The 24,049-nt window shown below is 49.2% G+C and overlaps 1 protein-coding gene across 7 annotated transcripts in view; it reads left to right on the top strand.

Moving 5' to 3' along the window:
• Apba2 (amyloid beta precursor protein binding family A member 2) overlaps positions 1-24,049 on the top strand; it is a 236,214-nt gene that overhangs the window by 46,783 nt on the left and 165,382 nt on the right. For all 7 annotated transcript variants that reach the window (XM_060367275.1, XM_060367277.1, XM_060367279.1 and 4 more), the window contains exon 2: positions 1,848-1,953. The gene's annotated coding sequence lies outside the window, so the exon portion shown is untranslated. The remainder of the gene's footprint in view (positions 1-1,847; positions 1,954-24,049) is intronic.

The raw sequence follows: 24,049 nt of genomic DNA on the forward strand, positions 1-24,049 counted from the left end.
GGTGTTTCAGTCCCTGCAAGCCCCCCAGGCCCAGATTAGTTGGCTCTGTTGGTTTTTTGGTGGAGATTCTTTCCCTCCCCTCCTCTTCCACAAGGCTCTCTGTGCTCCACACTATGTCTGGCTGTGAGTGTCAGCATCTGTTTCGATTTGCTGCTGGGTGGAGCCTCTCGAAGGACAGCTATGCTAGGCTCCTGTCTGCCAGCATAGCAGAGTGTTGTTAATAGTGTTAGGGGTTGGCTCTCTCCCATGGGGTGGCTAGGCTAACCCTAACCCTAACCCAAACATCTTCTAGGCATTGGTTGGACATTCCCTCAATCTCTGCTCTATCTTTATTCCTGCACATCTTGTAGACGGGGTAAATTTTGGGTCAAAGTTTTTGTAGGTGGGTTGGTGTTCCCCTCTCTCTACTAGGAATCCTGCCTGGTTAGAGGGTCACCCCTTTAGTCTCCATGTACTCCGCTAGTAGGGGTCTTTGATAGAGTCATCCCTATATCCTCCCCAAAGCCTACCCTGTCATAGGTCTCCAGCCTGTCTCAGAGATGGCCCAGGCCACGGTTTCTCTTCTCTCTGCATGCCCTCTGTCCTCCTTCCCTCTTTCTCCCTATATCAGATCCCCACCCTCATTTTTCTCAACACCCCCTCTCTTATCCTGTTCCCTCTCTTTGAGTATTTCCTCAGTGAGATTTATGCATCCTCCTTTCCCTTGGGCTCTCCTTGTTACTTAGCTTTTTTTTTTTTTTTTTGGTCTGTGAATTGTAATGTGGTTATCTTATACTATATGGCTAATATCTGCCATACCACGAGTACATACTATGAGTGTCTTTCTGCTTCTGGGATACCTCACTTAGGATGATCTTTTCTAGTTCCTACCATTTGCCTGCAAATTTCATGATTTCCTTGTTTTTAATAGCCGAATAGTATTCCATTGTATAAAGGTACCACAGTTTCTTTATCCATTCTTCAGTTGAAGGATATCTGGGTTGTTTCCGGTTTTTGGCTATTACAAATAAAGCTGCTATGAACAAAATTAAACACTAACAAATAAAATAATCCAGTTAAAAATGCGGTACTGAGCTAAGCAGAGAATTCTCAACAGAGAAATTTTGAATGGCAGAGAAACACTTAATGAAATGCTCAGTGTCCTTAGTTATCAGGGAAATGCAAATAAAAACGACTCTTACATCTGTCAGAATGGCTAAGATCAAAAACCCAAGTGACAGCACATGCTGGAGAGGATGTGGAGAAAGGGGAACCCTCCTCCATTGCTGGTGGGAGTGCAAACTTGTACAACCATTTTGGAAATCAATTTGGAGGTTTCTTAGAAAATTGGGAATAGCTCAACCTCAAGACCCAGCTATACTACTCTTGAGCATATACCCAAAAGATGCTCCACCATACAACGAGGACATTTGCTCAACTATGTTCTTAGCAAACACAGTTTTAAGAGAAGTAACTTGAATCGCACAGAGCTCTGGGCCTTGTGTAGTATTTTGCTGCTTTTCGAAAAACAAGCCGGGAACAGAGCCTTGATTTGAGGTGTGTGGAGGAATGCCAGAGTGTGGGGGGGATGTTTGATTGATTTCAAGATCTTCCAGCGAAAAAGTTTGAGGAGTCCATCCCCCACATACTCAGCATGGCTCCAGACTGTGGTCCAGTTAGTGGTCTGCGCTGACCTTTATGTGTGAATATGAAGGGCTCCGCTGAAGAGGTCAGGAAACTCACAACCTCTGCGTTTCCAAATGTTGCCTCTTCTGGGGAATATCCAGGTTCTGACTCTGCCCTTACCTGTGAATGAGTGATTGCCTTCCCAGCCCGCTGACACTCTGCTTGCGCTCTTCCTGTCACAGTTCTCTGGATCCTGACGCACTGCTGAAGCTCGGCCGGGTGACCCTGTTGACGCTGGACCTTGCTGCAGCGAGGGACAGGGAGAGAAATAGCGCGTGGAGACTGCCGGTGAGTAGGATGCTTTTCCCGGCTCAAGCTTTCCCTGGTGTGCAGTGGGGACGAGTCCCCATCAACAGGCTAAGCAACAGCCTCACCTTTCTCTAACAAAGCTCTCGTACGTTCATGCTGGTTTTCAACAGGGCCAGGTTTGAAACAGTCACATTCACAGTTGTCCCTTGGTAGCCGTGCAGACTGGTGCCAAGGACCTCTGTGGGTTCCTGGATCTGAGGGAGCTCCAGTCCTTTAGGTGAGGTGCACAATGCTTATACACATCCTCCTTTGATGACTTCTAATACTTCATTTGCTGCAGCTACTATATGAATATCCGTTTCATTGTTTAGGGGATGTCAAGAAACACAGCTGCCCATGCTCAGTATGGACTGGGTCATTCTAAGCCTAATTCCACAGCACAGGAGGCCCAACGCTATGCTGTAGGGAGACTACAGTTTGGGAAAAGGCCATGCTATGCCCATACCATTCATGTGGTCTCTACTGTTGCCTGGAGGATTTGGTAGGTGAGAAACATTTTGTGTCTTTAGGGCTTTCTGGAATAAAAGCAGTTTTGGTCTGTGGTTGGCTGGCTCTACAGATGCAGAACTTGAATTTACAGAGGTCAAAAGACATGGGGGAGAACCAGCATTGTGTGGAGGATGAACGACTAGGAGGTCTTCCAATCGTGTCCTGCCAGGTGGGAACTACTGTTCCTGTCAGTGCTGTCAGGGTACCTCTACTCCTCCATGGTGCATTCTTGGAGGTCCTCCCTCCTGCTCAGGGGTGGTGGGCCCAGGGCAACCATCAGCTCTTCCAGGGTTTCAGGAAGCAGAAGCCGAGAAGAAGTGGGCAAGGTCTCTGTGCCTTGTATGGCAGTACCAGTTTTTAAGTTGTTCCACAGCCAGACCCTTCTTGGGTGACCCAGGCAACCAGCCCAAGGCGCTGTTGCTATGGGCAGGCACTGTCAGCAGAAGGCAGGCTGGGGACTCTCCGGACAGACCTTGCAACTATGGTCATATGTGAAGATGTGTCATGTCCAGGGCACCTCCTGCTGAAGAATGACAGTGGCCAGTTCTGCATATTTCCAGCATGACAAAGTTCCACAGGGCTGGGTGGTTTAAATAGCAAGGGTTTGTAGTCTCTTCATTTTGGAGGCCTGAATTCCAAGGCCAAGGTGGTACTAGGGTGGTTCCTTTGCAGGCTCTACAGGAAAGGTCTGGTGGCTTGCCATTCATCTCTGTTGTCATTTTGTTTGTAATAGCACAGCTCTAACCTTCACATAACTTTCCCTTGTGTGTCTGTCTCTCACTATTGACGTAGGAAGGTAGGGTCAGATGCATGCAATTCTAAGTCATAAGGTTAACTCCAAGGCCAAAATCAAAGAAGGCTGTCCTGTGGCCTGTCCTGGGTCCTCCAGGGATGGTGCAGATCCCAGCAAACAGAAAAACCTGTCACTTAGGACATAATCAAGGGTCCACCCCTCAGAGAACTATTTCCTCGCCCTGCTTTAATAAAGCCATACGTCTGTTCTTCATCTATTGCTGTATTTATGTTGAAAAGTAATTCACTTTTTTTTTATTTTATGTGCATTGGGGCTTTGCCTCAATGCATGTCTGTGTGAGGATGTCAGATCCCTTGGAACTAGAGCTGCCGTGTGGATGCTGGGAACTGAACCCAGGTCCTCTGGAAGAGTAGCTAGTGCTCTTAACCACTGAGACATCTCTCCAGCCCTGTACTTACATTTTTTTTTTTAAAAATATAAGTCCATGGTTCATTTTTACTGATGTGCTTTCACTGCTATGTCTTGATTCGTTCTTTGTTTGATACAGACAACAACCACTACCAACAAATCCACCCAAACTAAACACCACAACAGAAAACACCTGAACAATGCGTCACAGGAGACCCCTGAGCTCTGTCTAAGAGGACAGACTTCCCCTCCACTTTGTATGCTCACCAGTCACATTACTTCCTATTCCCATTGCTGTGATAAGTACCCCTATAAATGGAATATATTTTGGCTCATACTTCGAGGATACAGTTCACGATGGTGGCAGAAGCTGAGGCACCCACTTATACTGTCTGCAGTCAGGAGGTAGAGGGAGGCGAATGGCAGAGATTAGTAAGCTTTCTCTTTTTTTTATGCTCTCTAGGATCTCAGTCTAAGAAATGGTGCCACCCATAGTTTGGATAGCTCTTTCTATCTCAATGTATTGTAGATAGTCCCTTACAAATATGCCCAGAGACACGTGTGTGTGTGTGTGTGTGTGTGTGTGCATGCACATGTGCACGTGACTGATTCTAGATTCTGTCAAGTTGACAATATTAAACATCACAGCAGTCATACTAAATTAGGCTCCACCATCATGACCTTAGTTGACTTTGATCATCTGCAAAGATATTAACTGCAAATAATATCACATCTTAGTTTCTGGGAATTAGGACCTCATCATTTGGCTTTGGCACAGAATCGACTCATAAATGCCCCCCCATTAAATCCAGGGTCCATTTTTGTGGGGTCCAGTGCCTGTGGGGTCCAGTCACCAAAGCAGTTCAGCCAGTTCTCTCCCTTTGTGCATGGGGGAGAACATTGCTTTCATCTGGGTGATAGCCCTCCACTTGCCCCAGGCTCAGCATATCACAGCACATGGCTCTGCCCTTTTGCCACATGGCTTTTCCCTAGGTGCACAGTCTGCCTCGAATTCTGCTTTCAACACAGGGCCTACAACAGTGCTTTCCTGGCTTCCTCCCCACCCCCATCCCAACCCAGAGCCCATTCTCACTGAGCCAGCTCAGTTCCAAGATTGCACCTGCCTTCCAAGGAGTGTCCTGACCTTCTCCAGGCTAGCCTGGCCCCTCTGGGCACTGTTTTCCCTGCACTGAGTAATGATATTCTTGGTTAGCAGTGGGGCACACACACAAGATTGGAGTGGAGCTGACGAATTTCTGTAGCTCAGTGCCCTGCCTTAGTTGTCGCACTGTCACAGTACAGTGTGCCATTCCCGTGTTTGCAGGGTGCTCTGCCAGTCAGGCATGCCGGCCAAGTATTCAGTAATCTGGTGATGATGGTTGCTGTGTTTGAATCTGGAGTGTCCCATGAATTTCAATATATGAGAGGTTTGATCCTTGAGGTGGTTCCATCATGAAGCTGTAGAACCTTTAAGAGACAGAGGTTGGGAGGTCGTCAGGTCACTGGAGATGAGCTGCAGAAGGGACAGTGCTACCTGAGCTCTTTCTTTTCTTCTTCCTCCGGTGAACCCACAAGATGAATAGCTTTGTTCTACCAAGGGCTTTCTGTCGTGATGTGTTGCATTGTCACAGGCCTAGAAGCAATAAGTCCACCAACCCTGGGCTGTAGCCTCAAAAACCGTGAGCCCAATAAACCCTTCTCCTTTATAAGCTGATCATCTCAAGCGTTTATTTATAGTGGTAAAACCAGATAATAAAACACAACCTACTATATGATTGGCTTATGTATTTACATCCCTATTTCTGAAAAAAAAAATGTATGTACCATATATGTGTGTGTATGTGCAAGTGCGCCCACGTGTGTGTTTGTGAGAGTGTGTGTGTTGCACGGGAGTAAACCCAAGGCTTCTGTGCATTAGGCTGCATTTCTACTGTCGAGGCATATTCCAACCCTACACTGGTGTGTCTTCACTTTCTATTGTGGCAAAGACGACTTTAATGCATAGTTTCCCCATCTTGGAGCTAGACCATCTAACTAATGCATCTCTGTAGTTAGTTTTCTAGTGCCAGTCAGGACAGTCAGAACCATGCTACTCTAACCAACACCTCCCAGAGGTGAGGTGTAGGCAGCCGTTGTTGATTGCCCTTCCATCTGCCCTACCCTGGTTCCTGGATTTCCCAGACTGAGTGAGTCTTTCCAGCAGCTGAGATGGTTCTTAGAACTCTGATCGGTGTTTTCCAATGTGGCATTTATATTGTATTTTCAGACAAAATGTTACTACATTTACTGGGCATGGGGCAGTGTAAACACAGACTTTGCAAGCACTGGGATATGAAAAACTCTACGACCTGCCTTTGGCACTGGGGTGGTTTGGAGCTGAACCAGCATTACTTGGAGAGTATCAGAGGAGGACAGTGTCCTGCCCTGGGCACAGTGCAGGGACAGACAAAGTGGGTGTCTGGCACTAGATCTGGTGAGGGGTAGGTAGGTCCTCTTGCCCCTACCTACTGTCTTCTCCCCTCCAGTTGCCCTTCTTCCACAGAGCATCACTGGCTGCCCCGGAGCAGGGCCTCCTGACCCTTGCCCAGCCCTGCTGAGCTGGGGCCTTGTGCTTTCATAGTTTTGGAGGTGACTGGTAGGAGGGTACTTTTTCTCCTCATCCTGTAGTGGGACTCATCACCCTGCACTGTTGCTGGTGTTGCTGCTCTGGTGCCCTGTCAAGGGAGACCTACATTTCAAGAGAAGACACGGAAAGGTGTCGACTGCTTCTCCCTAGAAGCCAAAGTCAACATGGCCACTTTTGGCTTGTTCCACCACTCCCTTCATGTGTGAGGCCACGGAAGGTAGGACACTCCATGGACCGAATCTGTCCTCATCTCCCTGGTACCCGGGAGCTCTGCAAGCCGAGCCTCCCTGGCCTTGCTCTGACAGGACTCACTGGTACACGTGGTATTATTGATAGGGTTTTGAAACTGGGGAAGAGGGGGTACATATAACACAGAAATTTACCCTTAGCCATCTTAATTTTTTAAAATTTACTTGGTGTGTTTGTGTGTGTGTGTTTCTATGTTGCATATACCTGTGTGTGTGTGTGGCATGTGCACCCATTTAGTCCAGAGGAAGACATTGGATGTACTCCTCAATTGCCTTTCACCTTGTCTTTTTGAGACAGTCTTTCCGTGAATCCACTTACTCGGTGATTTGCTTAGCCTGTCTGGCGAGGCAGGACCCCAGGGGCTTCCTGCTCCTGCTTCCCAGGGCTGGTCTTCCAGGAGTGAGTGCACTGCCATGACTTGGGTTTTATGTGGGTGCTGGGATCCAACCTCAGGATCTTTACTGACTGAGCCACATCCCAGGCCCTTAAATTTATTTTTTAAAAAACTACACATAAATGTACAACTTGTGTGTATTTACGGTGACTGGGTGATATTTTGATAAGTTGTATATAATATAATGTTCAAATTAGGATAAACATCTATCTCTTCCAAAAAAATTTGTGTGTTTTTTTTTTTTTTTTTGGCAGGGTTTCTTTGTGCAGCCTTGGCTGTCCTGGACTAACTTTGTAGACCAGGCTGGCCTTGAACTCACAGAGATCTGCTTGCCTCTACCTGCCTGAGTGCTGGGATTACAGATGTGCACCACTGTGCCCTGCTAAACATTTGTGGTTTTTTTAGTGATATTTTTGTAGCTTTTCTTTTTAAATAGAAGTTTTGTAGTGTGTGTGTATGAGTGTGTGTGTGTGTGAGAGAGAGAGAGAGAGAGAGAGAGAGCGAGAGAGAACAGGGTTTGAACTCAGGTTGTCAGGTGTGGTGGCAAGCCCCTTAGCCTGCGGACCCACCTGGCAGGCCCTTTTTTGGAAACACACAGCACGTTACTGTCCTCACTCCTTTGTGCCACAGCGTGCTTCCGATCAGTGCACCTGCCTCTGCTGACCATCATTCTGCTCTCAAGTTCCATTACATCAGCTTCTTAAAAATGCTGCATGTGAGTGATGTCAGGCAGTACTTGTCTTTGTCTACCTGGCTTCTTTCAGTTAGTGGAATGATGGGACATTGTCTCCACATTGTCTCAGGTGACAGGAATCCATTAACTTTTACGGTAGATGTTTGGTGTCTGTTCTGGCCTGCTTCCTGTTGCTGTGATTAAACACCACGGCCAAGAGCATCTTGGGGAAGAGTGTGTAATTTCATTTATAGGTTATCATGTTAGCGTCTGTCATGGAGGGAAGTCGGGGTAGAAATCTGGAGGTGCGAACTGAATCCGAGACCATGGAGGAACACTGAGTACTGTCTCCGCTCGCAGGCCTAACTTCAGCCTCGTGTCTTATACACCCCAGGCCCACCTGCGTAAGGATGGCACCTCCCACAGTGGGCTGGGACCTTCTGTGTTAATTATTAATCGGGAAAATGCCCCTACAGACATGTCTACAGGCTAATCTGAAGGAGACAGTTCCTTTACTGAAGGTCCCTCTTCTCAGGTGTGTCCTGTGACATAAACTGTGTTAGCGTTATCTTGCTGTGTCAGAAAGCCTGAAGAAGGCTCTTAGATGAAGAACGATTTATCTTGGCTCATGTCAGAGGTTTCACTCCATGAATAGCTGGCTCTTTTGCTTATGGGACTATGGGGAGGTGGAGCATAGTGGCAGAGAGCTGCTCAGGTGATGGCAGCTGAGGCCGGTGGAGAGAGGCTACAGGGACCCAATGTAACCTTTAAGGGTGCGCTTTCAATGACCTGCCTCCTCCAACTGGACCCCACCTCCTGAAGTTTATGCCATGCCCTTCTAGTGCAGAGACGTCAGCATGTGAGCCTTTGGGGGCCTTCCAGATCCAAGCTCTAACAGACCCATGCCAGATCTTCCTTGTCCATTCCTCAGTTGAGTCCTTCACAGTTTACAGCACCTGCCCTGTTCTCACTACTGTGAGACTGTTTTACTCTGGTTACCCCAGGGAGGAAACACCCTTAAGCAATTGCTCCTCCCTCTGTGCTGCCCCTGGCTGTCTCTGAAGACCTCCAGCCAGTTTTCTTTTGCTGTGAGTTTCTGGCTATGCTACACAAGCTAGGTATTTCCTGTTAGAAATCACCAGCTGTGGTCCTTTGTGGCTGGCTTTCTGGACTTACCTCAGGCCAGAGCGGAGGAGCCTGGAAGTGGTGTAGGGTGTGGGGAGGGAAGCTTTCTGTAGTCTTCTCAATGCATCTCAGGCTTTTATGGGCTGTGCCCCTCAGTTGTCTCCTTCACACATTTCTTCTTGTGCAGCCACCTCTCCACTTACTGTGTTAGCCCTGATGAGACTGGTTGTGCTTGGAAGCATGCTTTCCGAGATGCGCGTCATAGACCCAAACTTCATGAGCACTGAGCATAGATGCTCCTGATGCTGGTGAAAAACCATCAAACACAAAGGCAGTTCCATCACCAAGTGCTGAAGGCCACAGGGCTTGGGGAACTCTGTTCTGGAAGTGAGGAACAGTGTCTGTTTTGACACTGGAAAGTAAGCCAACCCATCCTGAGAAGTAGCCTCTTGAGGCGAGACAGGAAGACTAGGGGATTCCCACTCCCCATCCAGTTCTGAGAAGAGGAGTGTTCCCACCTTGGCTTCTCTCAGAGAGAACCTAGTGGGTATCTGGGGGAAAAGTTTGGACCCTAAGACTTGCGGCCTGTCGTGGGAGTCCTCTGCTGCGGGTGATCGGGTCTCAGGTGGCTCTGAGTTCACCTGTCTCTGGATCCTGGGGGAAGGAAGGAGAGCAGCATTTGCAGTCGAAGTTCACAGATAGGTCTAAGAAAGTTCACTGAATTGTCAGACTGGTTGGCTGGTTCCCCTCTTAAGATGGGCTGACTTCTGGCTCTTTACATGTTGACAGCCCCTGTTTAATTTTTTTCTTGGCAGTTTTCTGGGATTGTGTTCTTTAGCTCCATTTTCTGCCTATCACCCATTCCCGCCTGAGTTCCAGGGCACAGAACTCTGACTTTGGGCTGACTATCATCTGTACATTTAGAGGAGAGTTTGACGAGATCTAAATGAAAACACCCTGCGTGAGGACTGACAGGGCTAAGATCCATGGTCTGCTAATTGGAGGGTTTCTCTTGCTGTTGGTGGCTTTGATGAACTTGGCTGCTCAGTGGTTTGGCTGTGGTTTATGTTTTGGGGTTCATGTGCTGAATGACTGATCCCCAGTATGATGTTGGACTCCAGCTGGCCTGAGCATGACAAACATGGCTCTGGCAGGCCTTGCCCTTCCCCTCCTTTCCCTCTGCCTTGCTAAAAACCATTAGATTACATTCCTAAAGCTAGCCACCAAGGTTAACCAACCTCCATTCCCTCATTTGGCCACTTTCTCCTCCTGAGGTTGACTACTAAAGTCCAGAGATTGAAGTCCAGCAATCAAAAGCCCCCTTTGGCTCACCCAATTAACATTCCCAATTAAAATCAAACACAGCATCCTAACACAGGCGTTGCCATTTTACTTTTATAAACCTCCATTTGTCTATAGGCTACATCTGTCTCCTCTATCCAGAGATAGTCCTCTGTCCCCCCCCTCCTCTCCCTTGTTTCTTTCCTCCCTTCTCCTTTGTCCCCTCTATCTCCTGTCTTTGTCTTTTATTCCCTGCCTTTTGTCCCCCTGGGACAAATAAATTTCCTTTAAGTGGAAAACTTGGTCTTGTGGTGTCCTGAGCTGATCTAGTGTTGGAATGTAAGAGGTGGAGCCTACTGGAAGTGGAGCACATGACTGGGGCATGTCCTTAGAAGATATCAATGCTCTAGTGAGTTGACCTGATGCACTTGGCCTCATTTGCATGCAGCTGTTCCTTTTCCATACCATGTTCTGTGCAGCCAATGGTGTACTTATCTGAGGCTGATAAGATGGAGCCCTCAGTCTTGGCCTTTAAGCTTCTAAACTTATGATAAACCTCCTTTCTCTGTAAAGTGCATAGTCTCAGGCATTTTGTTGTAACAGAAAAGTTACTAAGGCAGTCTGTGGGTGAGAGGGTGTCAGGGAGAGGAAGAATCAGCCTAAGGTCACCATTTCAAACATAGGGCTACAGTACCTGGCTTCTCACTGGGTGTGTCAATCTGTCTGTCCTTAGAAAAGGTCCCTGAAGTTGTGCCAAAGTCAGTCCCCCCTGTAACATAGGTAGTATGGTTGCTATAGGAGAAAGGCTTTTCTATGTTTGCTTTTAAATTTTGGGCTCTTACCCCTTTACTGTACAAAGCTTCCATCCACCCTGTCTTCAGCCCTACTGCCTTGCTCTGAGGATCACAGTGTGGGATGCCCACTCATCCAGAAAAGCAAACTCGCCCCCATTCCCACATCTTGTTGATTTGGTGCTCATGAACAGATTTTAAGTGGTTGCCATCTGCTCTGCTCTTAATTATTTTTCCTAATTCCACCAAAGGGAGAAGGAAGGACAGATCTTACCAAGGAAGCATGGCTCTGCCATCCACCATGGCAGAGGAGAGCTGGGAACCAGAGGGTGAAGCTGGCCCCTTATGCCTACATGGGCCACCCCTGTCTGTTGCCCAGCCAGCTCTGCAGTGGCTCCCATTCAGGACCTCTGGTTTTCATCTTCACCTTCCGACAGATCCCTGTGGCAGAGAGTGGGCGGAGCTTCTGTGGTTCTGACCAGGGAGCAGTCACTGTGAACACCTTGCCCACCTGGAGTTTTGTGTTAACAGACACCAAAGTTGAGAGCTCGATTGGAGAAGTGTGTGTGGCTCCCGCAGGTGTTCCCCAGGGCCATGGGCTGTCATCAATGCTGCTTTGCACCTTCTATTGTATTGTGTTTATTATCCACTGGGCTGGATACTGCAGGAGCAGGGAGGAGCATTCCCACCCTGCTGTCGCTCTGCACAAGTCTAGCAGGAACACGCTTCTCTGACCAGGGAAGTCAGATGGGCCTTGGAGCTTTCTGCTATGCAATGAGAGTCTCAGCTGCATCCAGCTGAGGGAAGTGTTGTCCAGTGATATGGTGGATGACTGCAGAGACCCCAGGTGTCCTGCCTAGCTAGGGCCTGCCCTGCCCTGGAAAGCAGTGGGCGAGGAGGGTTGTGCATGTCCCTCCTTTCCTCAACTGTCTCCCTTTTTGTCATTGGACCTGCACCTGCTCATTGCTTCTTGCCAGTAGATGAGCCCGTGTTATCTGTAGAAAAGGCAGTCTGGCTGCTGATGGCCAGGTGGGCCCTTTAAGTGTCCAGCAGGCATTGAATTTTGGCTTCTCTTGGAGGAGATACCCTGAGATGACCATGCTGAGAACACATTTAGAACATATGGTGTTCATGCTTGCTCGGTCTACCCCAGATCCCTCACCAGCCTCTTGGCTGGTTCTTTGAGACGTCCCCACGGTGAACTGTGTGTCCACAGACGTTTTCTCCCCAGGCAGAGGGTCTTTAGCCCTGCAGGGTATGTGAGGTGCCACCTCGGGACTCTGGAGGTTTAGGAATAGGGGATGAGACACTGGGCAGTCACCTCCAGAAGTCCAGATCAGGAGGCAAAGCAAAGCCCCATCTCCTCCCTGGGCCACTGACCTCCTTGCTGGTCTCTAGGCCAGGATATGGGAAAAGCCAACCTGCTCTTTGATACTTGTTGCCTCTGCTGGCCAGGGTGGCATCCTGGGCCACACTGACCACTGTGTCACACCACATGGCCTCCCAGGATAGACTACCTGAGCTGTCCATTCTGTAATTCCTAAATCCTCCAAGAACTGGAGGTCACAGAGTTCTCCAGCCTGTTCTTCATTTTTTCTGGGGAAGGCCTGATAGTGTGATCTGGAATTCCTGTTCGCTCTGTCTGGGACCTCATAATGCCACTCTTGAAGGCTGTAGTCGCTGGCCCTTCTGGCATGGCCTTCTGTCCCTCACCATGTGGCTGGAGAGCCAGCCTCATTTTATGGAGCTGGGACATGGTGTCTTGTCTAGATTCACTGCCAGGCTCTATAGACTCAGGAGCTGTTTCTCTTCTGTGGGCCTGGAGGGTTCTTTCAGCTCAGCGGTGTCTGTGGGAACACTGGGGTGTTGGCTGCATCTGGCTTAGAGATGCAAAAGTTTTATTTCTATTTGAATTAACAGCAATTTAAAGTAACAGTCAGTCTTAGCTGTATGTATTTGGAATCCTATTTGCATCATTGGAAGCAAGCGCACAGTGTGTATTTTGGGAAGTTCTGTTTGAATGCACAGATGTCATAGAGGAAGTCTTCCCGGGAGAGCCTCCATACTGGCAAAGGGGCATCTGGGACAGGTCTGCAGCAGCGGGCCCTTCCCTGCCTGGCTCCTGGGTTTCAACATAGCTGCAGGGAGGCAGCCATGGAATCCAGCCTCCTTCCCCAGGTTTGTAGTCATCTTTTGCTCATCCGTAGTGCTCTGGATGGTCTGCAGGTACCTGAAGCCCCCGACTGTGAGACCTGCCCAGAGCTGGAGTGAGGTAAACAGTAGGAGACCAATGGTGATGAATAACCATACATTACTACAATCCGTTCACAGTCTCTGAAGTATCAGCTTCTGGAATTTCCCACTTGATGGCAGTTGACTGTAGGTAACTGAACTTAAAAAAGTCTCCAGTCAGCAGAGGTGGGACACAGGGCAGAGGTCAAGTCTCAGGAAAACAGCCAGTGGTCATCTGCATAGTTGACATGGGATTATGGTGACAGTCTGTGGCACAGGGCATGACGGATGCAGGCGCGGTGGCCCACTAGACTGTGTTCACACTTTTCCACAGTTGTCTACACTTGCGGTGGGGCTCCGGAGATCCAGCTGCCTGCAGATGAGTCAGATTTCCCCGGAGCTCTTCTAAACTGGCCAGCCACTGTATCTCTAGGGCACCACCTGAAGGGTGTTAGCTCAGGACTCCCAAGACCATGTTCTCAGCACAGAGGAGATTTATTTTTCCCTGGAGGGTCAGAGAACAGGGAATGAGAGACACAGACAGGAGATAGAGGACGAGGGGGAAGGAGAAGGGAACAAAGGAGAAGGAGGAGGGACAAAGGACTGCCTCTGCATAGAGAGGAGACAGATGTGGCTCATAGGCAAATGACAGTTTATAAAGTTAAAAGGGGAAATCCTGTGCTAGGATGAGGTGTTTAATTTTAATTGTGCGTGTTAATTAGGTGAACCCATGGGGGCTTTTGGTAGCTGGACCTTGGTAGTCAGCCTCTGGAGGAGGAAATGGCCAAATAAGGGAATGACCTTGGTGGCTAGCTTTAGGAATGAAATCTAACAGTTTTTAGCAGAGTGGATGGGAAGAAGGGCAAGGCCTGTCAGAGCCACGGTCGCCATGCTTGAGCTGGCCAGAGTCCAGAGCGTGGGACAGCCCCACACTCAGGATTTCTGAATGTGGGGCATGTGGAGTAGCCTTCCCCACGGAAGTGCAGGAGGGGATGGCCCCATGGAGCTCCAGGCCCTTCTGTTCTGAGCACCTGTGAAGTGTGCTTGTGGAGAGTCTGTGTGTCTCAGCCCCTTCTCATGCTGCCCCCATCACCATTGTGAGAGACACACGGGGCTTTTTGGCAGAGACAGGGTGGCTAGGCCTCCTTCAGGGATGGGGCTGGAAGCTAGGGCCCTGGAATGGGAGAGTTAGGAGTGGGGAAATGTCTGAGGGGTGGGTTCTAGTGGAAGATGCTGAAGTTATCGAGGGAGGGTGTGCCCCTCAGAAGGGAATAGGGAATGAAGAAATGAGGGGTACTTAAGAGTGAGTGTTGCAAAGGAGTTCAGTTCCCAGCACTCACTTTAGACTCAGAACCACATGTAACTTCAGCTCGAAGGAGTCCAATGGCCTCTTTTGGCCTCAGCAGGCACTTGCACACACACCAGTTCTCTCTGATTGTGTATACAAAGGGTGCCTGTGATCCCAATGTCCTAGCTTCCTTCCTTGCCATGTGAACCTTCCTTCTCCCTCACACACCTTCTCCAAAGGCTGGACCAATGGACAGGTTTTAGACTAATTCTAAACAATGAACTAAATTACCCTCCCCCCAATAAAAGTTCTAAGCCTCTGGTTGTAGCAACCCAAAACAGACTAAGACATATTTCAGATGCACCAAAACACTCCTGAAGCAAATAGTCCTGCCCCATGAAAACATACATCCTTTGTCTTTCTGATTCTGACTTATTTTGGTTAATATGACCATCTCTAGCTATGTCCGTTTCTGGGGACAGTTCTATTTTTTTCTGGAAAGTTGCTGTAGCTTCTATTGAAGCCAGTATGGAGGGTCCTTAAAAGACTAAAAATAGAACTGTCACTCAACCCAGCTGTTCCTCTCTGTGTGCCCCTGAGGGACTCTGGATTAGCACATCACAAAGACCCTTGCATGGCTTGGGTTATTGATTCAAGATTCACAACAGCAGAGTCAGGAGCCAGCCCCGCTGTCCGTCAGCAGAGGAATGCAACGGCTGCAGCTCATACACAGAATGCTTCTGTCTTTTTGGCTAGAAGCTGCCACACCCCACTAACTGTGCCACGCCCCACTGGCTAAATGGAGGCGGTGTTACTTCAGCTTAACCACGGTCTGTTCCTAGGGAAGAGTGTGAGAAGGCTGCAGTCCTGCCACACTAACCTTCCAGAGACACCTCCCTACTTGCTCTGCTCTGGAGCAGGCCTCCCTGCTGCTTGCTACTTCTCCTCCTGTTTCTCCTCTTTCCAGAGGTGTTGGGCATGAATGGTCAGGCACCTAAGAAGCCCTAATCCAGCGGTCCAGAGCCCCTCTGTCACCTACTGTTACTTGGACAGAGCCTGTTTGGGAAGTGAGGGTGCCATTGTTGGGCCTCTAGGACACAGCAACATGTTACACACATCACCCTTGTGACCATTATTACAAAGGAAAAAAGGGGGCATTTTCCTCCCCCCAACCCTGGCAGGGTGATCTGGGACATGAAAATACTTATTTTTCCAGTGATATATATATATTTTTTTAATTCTTGTGTGTGTCCTTGGAGCGCAAGGCATCTCTAAGCAGGTCAAGAGCCTGGAAGTGGCCTGGCCTTGGGCTCCCGCCACCTGGTGAATCTGTCCTCAGCCCTCTCTGCCCTCCTCTCCCTGCTGCTGTGCCCAGCCCTGCCCAGATGGTGACATGAACTAGTCCATTCGTGTGGACTGGGAATAGAGCTTGTATCTTGGGATCCAGGAAGGGCTTTTCAGTTGGCCCCGGGAGAGGGTGTGTGTTCTAGGGCTGGAAGGACCATGAGCCACAGGACAGGACAGCCTGATAGGTCAATCCGAACATGCTGGTGAGCCCCTTTGGGCATGGACAGAGGCCATCAGAGGCCTGGGCCATGGGGGGCAATGGGGCACATAGGCCAGGAAAGGTTGCTATGGCTTGGATGGGAATGTATTCCCCAAAGCCGTATGTGGATGACGTTGAGAGATAACCACCATTATTAGATAAGGTTGTCACAGGTGGTGCCCATTCTGGCATTTGAATGAAGAGGAAGAGAGACCCCACCTTGAACGCTATCTTCCCACACAGTGCCCTCTGCTGTGTTACAATATGGAAGGCTGAAGCTCACCAGATGCCAGTGTCCAGCTCTTGGTCTTCCCAGACTGGAGAACAGTGAGCCAAGTAAAGCTCTATTCTTTTTAAGTTACCCAGCATCAGGCATTTTGTTACAGCAATAGAAATTAAAGTCAAACAAGACCGAAGTTCTAGGCTGTCATGTAAACCCAGCAAGAGGGCTGCAACTTGAGGGCCAACGTGGGGTGTGGCTGGAGTGGTTGTCTATCCCTTCTCTCGGCACAGGACAGACTCCTGGCCAGGCTTGTACATGAGGGGGATTTTACCTCTGTCAGAATACAGGGAGTCAGGGTAGGAGCCAGTGAAGCTTTTCTAATTAGGGAGCCTCTAGTTATCTAAGAGAAGACAGGAGGGTTTTCTTTTTCTTCTGTTAGCATATTTCCTACTACTCTCACATTCCCTGAGAATCTGTAATTCCTGCAGAATGCTTCCTGTTAATCACAGGAGGCAATGTCCCTGTTTGCCACACCCAGCGGGACAAGAGGGGTGTGGGTGTCTCTCATTGCTTTCTGGAGGCGTGACTGGGTTTCCTGGTGTGCTCATTGGCTTGTTTGTGGAACTGTAATGGGCAGTTCCCAGCCAACTCAGTGCTGTGAGTTTGACTCTTTGTGATCCGGGGACCACCGGCCTCAGTAATGGGGGAGACTGGGGTGTTAGGAAGCGCTCCATAGAAAGGCGGATGATGATCAATTTACCCTTGTTTCTCCGATTTTACCACTTGTTTCTTTCCCACCCTCTTGCACATTCACATTGTTCTAGTGGGAACATGGCACAAGCCGAGGACACTCTACTCAGTCTGGAGACCACTGACCAGTGACCTGCCAGAGCAGCCCTGAAGGACTTATGGGGACCTGCCTGGACGACAGCACAGCAGGCGGCACCAGGTCTGCTCTGTGGCAGAGCCCTTTGGGCCTGGGGAGGGGCTGGTCAGGGGTGCTGGTCCACTGGTTCAGCGTGTCTGAGGGCAGAGTGTCCTTCAAGAGCTGTGACAGCGCCAATTACAGGATGCCAGGCCTGAACCGGGTGCTTGACTGACAGGCTCTCACGTCTCCCCACGCTCTCTGCCCTGCAGAATGGACAAGGATGCAGAGGGGTGATGGCCAGTGTCTGCGGAACCCTTGGCTTTGTGTGTGAAGGGACTGTGCCCTGCATCTGCTGGCAAGATTATAGCAAGCAGGGAGAGCCTCGTAAAGCTGGGGCTGGAGGCTTCTAGGATGGTGGGAGCAGGGGCCCTGGGAGAACAAAGAATGGATGAAAGCCCATAGAAGATCAGCCCTGCCCAATCCTCACAGCGATGGTGGCAGCTCTGAGCCTCAGTCGGCCTCCCTTTAGTCTATGAAATGGATGTAACAGAAATGCTCATCACACAAACTTGTTAACGCAGAAGGATTTTTCACAACGTGTGAAATATCATCCTTCTTGGACAGTAGCTCTAGATTTTCATTATGTAGTTGGTGATGGGCTGGTGGTCACTGGAGCCCAGGCTAGCAGAGGAACAACCTGCTGCCGACGTGGGCATCAGAAGATGCTTGGGGGGCTGTGTTAGATACAGGAGGCCTGTCCTGTTTCCTCCAGGTCCATGTGGGCTGGCCACTCCCTGCATTGGCCATTTGTGGGTGTGCAACCTCTGAGGGACAGGAACCCCTCAAGGCAAGTTTGCTGTGGAGTCAGTCACACATTGCAGAATGTCTTTGGTGCATGATTGTGAACAAACCTGGCAGAGTCAGATGGAGGGTGGCCCCTGTGGAATGGTCACACCAAAGCATGGCATAAGCAGGAGGTAGTGGTAAAAGGCTTCAAGTTGACAGTGATCTGAAGAGAAAATGAAAGCCACGGTTGACTGTTCACATTTAAACCACGCAGAGTCCTATAGTCTCTCCAGGGCCTGAGGTGAGCACTGTGGGTGGTGGTCTTGGGATTGTACTGTTAGCATTAAGGATTTGGGGCTATGATGTGTATGTTTTCCATCGTCAGAAAGGAGGAAAGCGTCTTTTCTAGCTTGACATTTTCAGGGAAACATCTGTGCTCACTGATTATCGGTGTGTGCATCTCCATGAGCACCGAGGGTGATGAAGCTCTCGAAGGGTGGGATTGTGTCATGGTGTCTGAGCAGATGGGGAGGAGTGGGCTGTGCACGCAGCTGAGGATTGTCCGCCAAGGAGGCCCTGGCTGGCTGTGCCCACGTCTGGTGTGATGGATGAATGTCAGTGAGCAGTGCACTATTCACTGTCAAGAGAGTCTGTGTGGGTATAGGTACATGTTCCATACATGCTTGCTTTTGGGTGGTTGTAGATACATGTTCCACACGTGCCTTGCCTTCGTGTGGACATGGGTGCACTTTCCACACGTGCCTTGCTGTCGCTTCTTTCATCATTTAACTCAGGTCTGGGTTTTGTCGCACAGATGTCATGACAGGGAGTGGGATGGGCCTCCATTGGCAGGTGTGGAGGGAAGATGTCTGGGAACAGTTGTGCTTGTGCCGAGTCTGTTCAGCTCCGTCTGGATCTCCAGGGCTCTCTTCATAGCCCTGATCTTGCAGTGGTTATAGTAAGTCATCCAGGGTGGCTGGAAGTCTGCTGCAAGATGCACAGGGCTTCTGGGGGAAATGATAGGCTGTTTACACAGAGACTCGAGCACCCACAGCCTCTGCTAGCACCCGGGGACCTGGAGTTAATTCCCCAAGGATAACAGTTGAGGGCCACATATTGCTGAGGTCCTAAAGATGATGACACTCTGATCCTGGGAATGTATGGGTCTGCTCCTTCTCATGGCCCAGAAGATTCTACTGATATGACAGTAAGGGTCTTGAGGTGGAGAAGTTATCCTCCATTATCTGGATGGGCACATGTCGTTATAACTGTGTTAGTTAACCTTGTGTTACTAAAACAAAACACTTGAGATAATTGGTTTAAAAAGAAAAAAACAACAATTGTCTCTGGCTTACATTTCTATGGACCCATGGCTTTGGGCCCATGGAGAGACCAGACATCCAGCAGGAACATGTGGTAGAAGATAAATCCCCACTTCACTGCTAGAGAGTGAAGGAGAGAAGGGGAAGAAAAGGCTAGGGTACCACAGCCCCCCTCTAAGGCACATCTCCAGTGACCTATGATTTCTCATAGGTGCCAGGTGGGGACTAAGCCTCCCACATGTGTCCTTTGTGGGGAAGTGCCAGGCCCAGACCATAACAATGACGATGCTCTTTGGAGGGGCCCAGGAAAAGCCAGATTAAAGAGAGAAGATAACAGGACAGAGGTTTGAGTGATGAAGATGAGGAAGGGGCCATAAGTCAAGGACTGGAGGTATGGCAACACGTTCTCCTGAAACACTCTGGCAGGAACCAGCCCAGTTGATGTTTTGAATTTCTTCTTTTTCCTTAGTCAAGTATGCGCTGTTAGAATGCCAGAGACCAAATAGCTCATAAAGTAATGTATTTCTCATAGTTCTAAAGTTGGGAGGTCTCACTGCGAAGGTTTTGGTGTCTGATGAGGGATTTCTTGTGGCAACACACTGTGATGGGAGATGGCAGAGCAGTGAGGCAGCAAGAGAGAGCAAGAGCCTGAGCAGCTCAGGGTCCCACATCTCTCTCCTTTCTTTCTTTCTTTCTTTCTTTCTTTCTTTCTTTCTTTCTTTCTTTCTTTCTTTCTTTCTTTCTTTCTTTCTTTCTTTCTTCCTTCCTTCCTTCCTTCCTTCCTTCCTTCCTTCCTCCTTCCTTTTCTTTTTCTTTCTTTCTTTTTTTTTTTTTTTGAGGGTTTCTCTATGTAGCCTTGGCTATCCTGTACTCACTTTGTACTGGCCTCACAGAGCTCTGCCTGCCTCTGTCTCCCTGCCTGCTGGGATTAAAGGTGTGTGCGACCATACCCAGGAGGGTCCCACTTCTTAACAGTGATTCATTGGATTAGGTTTCTGATGTGTGAGCATTGGGGGCCGTATCCAATGCCCAGGAGCCATGTTGGATTTCTCAGCTACAGAACTGCAAGATTATGATCTATGTCATCTATGGTGGTTTGTGATAGGCTAAACCTCAGTGTGGTATCAGGGCTGATCAGTAGCTCTTTCCATCAGTGGCTCCACTGCAGTTTACAACTTGCACTGTTGACCTCTATTCATGAATACCTTCTCATGGGCACCAGTTCCTCTACCTGCCTCCAGTCATGGTCATGTCGATCACACATCTTGGGATCATACATCTGAAATGCTAAACACTGAGAAATGCTTGATGGGCTTGGGGCGGCTCTGTGGAGGCGGAAGGACCCCAGCCTGGGATTGAGCAGTGGGTCTGCTATCCTCTGTGGTTGGATGCGATGTACATTCCAGCCCTGAGCGGGTGCATCAGCTGTTCATCCTCCCACTCGTGTCCTGCTGTGGGGCAGGTGGACCAAGACGCCAGAGAGGTTCTTCCAGGTGTCTCACCCCACACTCAGGGATGAGGTCATAGCCCGCAGGCCCGGCTCCTACTGGCTGGTTCACTTATGCACGTTCCTCCGAAGTGGTGTGGGCATGGTTGCCCTGGTAGCCTGTTGCCCTCTGTCAGGAGTGAAAGTTAGACTGCGTAGTCTCCTGGGCTGCCATCATAGCAATGAACCTTAAAACCAGATGTGCTGCTTTGGCCTTGCAGGAAGCTCCTGGAGACAGAAACCATGTTGCAATGTGCGCTGGGACAGGATCAACTTCCTTTTGGAAGCCAGGCCTGTATACACTAGCCTGATCGTAGGTTTCCCGCTAAGTCCTTGGTTTTGGAAGTGGAGATTCTGCAGGTAGCTTATTAATAAGCAAAGCATTTTTTTTTTTAAAGGAAAACAGAGGAACTGACCGTGTAACTCCAAATGGATCTGCTACTGTGTGACTCTAGTCTTGGGAAGCCCGATTCTCTGCTGGGGGATAAGGGTTCTAAAGTTAACAGAGAGAGCTGGGATAATGTTGGCGCACTTGCATATGCATGCTGGTCATTTGATTTCTCCAAAGCATGCGCACCTGGCTCACAGGCCCTGAGCTTCGTGGGGCCTTCAGTCTTCAGAGCTCATTTCTCCGTCCGTGCTGTACCAGGAGAAGGTTAATACCCCTCTCCCTCCCCCATCTCCTCCTTCTCTCCTTTCTCTCCTTCTTGGCTCTCGATCCATTTGATGGCCTGACAGCGCAGACCCTCTTTCCGACCTTGTTAGGGATAAATGTGAAGGAAGCCTGTGCTCGTGGGTGTAGCTGCAGCTGTCAACATCTGTGCAGTAAAGGGCACGTCAAACAAGTGGGGGCTGGGCAGGCGTCAGGGGGAGACGCTGTGTGGTTTTGGGCACCCTAGATCACGGAGTAGCTTCCCAAAAGTCGGAGTCTGAGGGTGGGGTGAGGAGGGACCCACGCCTGCAGCTTGGATGTCCTCACCTGAGGGGACCCCACAGAGGTGAGAGGCAACACCCCATCCCTAGACTCAGCCATTTGTCCAAGGTGCCCTAGGTTTTTTTTTTTTTTTTTTTTTTTTTTTTTTTTTTTTTTACTTGAGAATGGTATTTAGACATCAAAGTCTGGTCAGGTCTAGTGGTTCAGGAGCAGATAGCATGCTGACGAGGCCGGTCTGGTCAGCTTGCTGAGACTCTGCCTCAGAATAAAAAGTGAGAAGGTGCCTATGGACATGGTGTGGTAGTAAATCACTAGCCTAGCAAGCACGAGATCCTTGGCTCAGTTCTTAGCACCACAGAAACCAACCAACCAACCAAACAAACAAACAAACAGCATTCTGTTTGCTGAGTGTACTTGTTGCTACCAAGACCCCTCCTTTTCTGGGCTTTCCTCTTCAGAGCTAGGTCATGTTTTTGTGTTCAAACCCATGTGGCCTTGCATAGGTACACTGGCTCTTTTGAGGCCTGCCTCCACCCTTAACAGTCAAGCCCTTGGCCACCCATGAGGGCTCTGTGTGTCCACACATATCAGCGTAGACAGGAGCAAACAAAGGACCTGGAAGGCTAATGGAATATTATCTAGGCATGAACAAAACAGAATAATGGGGAAACATCTGGGAACCTACCAGTGAGTTTGAAAAATAAGATATGAGCCAGGTGTGGTGGCACACGCCTGTAATCTCTGCACTCAAGGAGGCAGAGGCAGGTGGATCTCTGAGAGTTCGAGGCCAGCCTGGTCTACAAAGCAAGTCCAGGATAGCCAAGACTACACAGAGAAACCCTGTCTTGAAAAAAGAAAAATAACACACGTATAAACACAGTTCAACCCTCCACAAATGTGACTCCTGGTTGCCAATAAAACCATTAAGCTAAGGTTGTTGCTCACTCAGGCGAGTTTTCCTGCTGGCATGCTGTCAGCCATTCATGGTGCCTGTCATCCTGCCCATCATCCTGCCGGCTGCTCATGCTGCACCAGTTGTTATGTCGTCACACTGACTGCCACTGCTGGCTGGGCTGTTGTTTTATTACAGTTGAGTATAAACCCTATTTCACACGTGCTATAAAATGCTATGTACCATGTGCCCACAGCTTGAATTTCCGTCCCCTGAGAACTTCTGCATTTATGTACCCTCTCAGCAGTCCTGAGAAAAGCAAGGCTCCGAGTCCTCTGGGCAGCCAGAGGCTCTGATCATGAAAGCAGGGGTGTGAACATTGCCAGCTCCAAGCGGCCGATATAAAACAGGCTCACACGGGGCTAGGGAGATGGCGCAGTAGTTGAGAGCTCTTGCTGCCCTCCCAAAGGGCCTGGGTTCAGTTCCCAGCACTCACAACTGGAGCCTGAGGGACCCTGTTCTGGCCTCAGAGGCATCAGTACACACAAGGTATACACTCACATAGGCACAGTCATGCACACACATGTATAACAATAAATCTTAAAAAAAAAAAAAAGCAGGCTCCTATTTGTGTATGTAGAACACCACAGTCTGTGTCCTCTGTCCCGTGTTTATGTCAGAGGAAGGAAGCACAAGTGGACCATATGTGACTCCCTCACAAGGTCTCCCTTGGCAAGGTTTTAATATTTTTGGTATAAAGAGGCCACTTGTCATTGGTTGAGTCGTCTCTGCCCACGTAGTTCCGTTTTCTCTCCTCTTGGGGATAAACATTAAACATCCGGCAGAGTTGCCCCTCTGTGCTTAGCACCAGATGCCACTCATTGTAGCTTCGCCCTGAGCCACATCCTGCTGTCTTGGCTCATTCCCCACACAGCACATTCTGACAGCTGCTTTTCTCTCGCATCTTGGAGAGAAAATGTCCCTGGCTCCCACTTCCTCCTCCTTCTCTTGTCCCATTTTTTCAGCTTTGTTTAGCTGCGGCTTCTGGAAGGTCTGTCTCTCCTGGCCATCCTGTCCCTCCCTCCCACTCTCACACCCACTCCAGACAGGCTTACACCACTTCTTGCGACACTTCTGTGGGTGCCTTTGACACGGGGACTGTTTCCAGCAAGGCTACCTAGTCACTTGTTTGTCTGGTCCAGCAGCCAGCCCTGAATCCTCTTTCTGTTTGCTTTCTAGGATCATTTGTACCAATACCCTCCTCCCCAGGAGTCCAGTCTTTCATGGTTCCAGGCTGCCAGAAGCCTGGAATTTTCCTTCGCCTCCCAGCATGGAGTTCACTTGGTCTCTTCCCTGAACTTGGAGTCCTGAAGAATCCCTGGAATCCATACATGGATTTCCTTTCTCCTCAGTCCATGTACACATGGTTGGTTGCATTCAGCCTTGTAGTGTGAATTACCATTGGGCCCATGACGTGGCTCAGTGGATGGAGGCACTTGGCTGCTAACAAAACAACAACCTTAGTTTGATCCCAGGAACTCACATAGTGAAAAGAGATAATGGACTTTGCAGGTTCTGACCTCCATATATGTGCTGTGATATAAATGTCCAGATATATATTCTCTAATAAATTAGTGTGAAAACGTATCATCTCTATATAAAAGCATCCCACATTCATAGCTTACCCTCTTCTCCTCTTCAGAGCCAA

Source organism: Meriones unguiculatus, chromosome 14 (assembly GCF_030254825.1).
Source record: "Meriones unguiculatus strain TT.TT164.6M chromosome 14, Bangor_MerUng_6.1, whole genome shotgun sequence".
In the NCBI taxonomy this organism is placed as follows: Eukaryota; Metazoa; Chordata; class Mammalia; order Rodentia; family Muridae; genus Meriones; species Meriones unguiculatus.